This window comes from Homalodisca vitripennis, unplaced genomic scaffold, assembly GCF_021130785.1.
Source record: "Homalodisca vitripennis isolate AUS2020 unplaced genomic scaffold, UT_GWSS_2.1 ScUCBcl_473;HRSCAF=2553, whole genome shotgun sequence".
Classification (NCBI taxonomy): Eukaryota; Metazoa; Arthropoda; class Insecta; order Hemiptera; family Cicadellidae; genus Homalodisca; species Homalodisca vitripennis.
The window spans coordinates 134,401-136,320 of NW_025776618.1; positions in this window are offsets into that span (position 1 = coordinate 134,401).

The window sequence follows — 1,920 nt, forward strand, 5'->3', positions numbered from 1 at the left end:
CTCTCCCTTATTCTGTTTGATATGATCCTCGCACAGTGCAGTGGCCTATGAGGACGGGCAGAATAAGGCTTAAAAGGGGATTGGCTTATAGGTTCAAAAAAAGGAAAACATATGCACAAACTGAAACGCTGAAGTACGATTTCTATTTCAAGTTTTTATTATTGTGGCCTTTAACTACAAACTGTATAACTTGTAATCTGAATATGATTTTAAATTCACTGTACTTCAACAGCATCACACGTGCGTTGACAAACCTTAACATATTACAATATAAGTTCTTCTGTCATACCCACGCATAGCTGAGTTGCTGTAATACCAGATTATATGATATACTGTGTAAGCTCATGCACATATCCATGAGAACACATACATCTAAATGTTATAACTACAATCTCTGCCAGATACTGTATTTACAGATGTTTAAAATTTTAAAATTTATAGGTTGTTAAATTGTTTAATTCTGGTAATTGTTAGGATTAACGAGATGACTGTTAAAATAGCTAAGATTTTTTAGCCAATACATACATTTCTAAAATTAAAGTATCCACTAGTTGTTTATGAAAATCACCTTATCAAAACATTGATAAATCATTTTTTGTACTCAGTTTGGTCAAAATTTTATCTCCTGGGAAATTTTCTCTTTTCATTCATTGTTTACACTAAGATCAATGTGTAAAGGTTTGCAAATAATCAGCCAAACCTTATGCAGTGATATGCACTATAATCAAACTCAATATTGCCTTCTTAGGGATTGACCTAATAAATAAAATAACCTTCCTAGTTTTTGTTTTTATCTTATTTTAATCCTCTCTGTACCCAAAGTGTGCAGGGAGAATCTCTTTAATATTCCATAAGACATATTCATAATCCATAGTGGTCAAGTCAAGTCAAGTCGCTGTTGACTGTGGGGGGTGGATCCCCCAAATCTTTCAAGGCCTCTGCCGGTTAGGCTTTTGCCTTGTGTCTCGAGGGTCAAAGCCCTAGTAGCTTTCGCTACCTGTCAGTGGGGTGAAGTGTCGTGGTGCAGTCGAAGTTTTAGGTCGATGTCATCAGTCATCCATGGGAAGACGCAGTTAAGGGAGCTGCACTCTCGGAGCGACCGGAAAGTCGTTTGTGTACCACAGGTACAGGATCGGGTCGAGGACTGATCCTAAGGAGTTCCTAAGGAGTCCGGGCCAGGGGCCTTCATCGGACGAAGGCGGCGAATGTGGTCCTTATTGCATTTCAAGTGTAGTCACAGTGGGCAGTAGGTCGTTTTTCGTCAGGTTGGTATTTTCTCCTGTAAGTTTTCAATCATTTCGCACGTGTCCTCGTCGTAGACATCCGCGTGTGGGGAGAATTGGTTTTCCATGGTGTCGGCGAAGGCCTCTGCTCGATTTCCAGGGGAGTAGACAATACCACGCTGTCTATGAAGTGGTCGGGTGGTCTTCTTCTCCCCTCGAAGTGCCTTGGAGATTTTCCAGATGCCGCCGACACCACCGTCAGCTTGATGTTCCACAAAGTCATCCCACGCAGCCGCTCTGTGTTCAGCCAGGAGACGAGACCACTTCCTGGCCTAGCGGTTGAAGGTCTGCTTGTCTGCTTGGCGTGGGGATATCGGGACTGCTGATACTCCCTTCGCAGTCTGCGACGAAGGCGAATCTCCTCTCTCAACTCCTCGGGTAGAGGTGGAGTGATGTCAGTCCGTGACAGAAGAGATGACGAGGCCGTCATAGCTTCTTGTAGGATGGAAGTCAAGTTCTGTACTTGTCGGTCTAGCTGGTGCGGTGACTCGGCAGGAGTTGGTGGTGGCCGATGTCTGTCTTTGCGAGGTGGTTTGCAAAGTGGTACCAGTTGATCTTGGTGGGACGAGTAGGAGGATATGATGGCGCTCCTTCGTCCGAGAGGTCGAAGACAACTAGCACGTGGTCTGACGAGTGA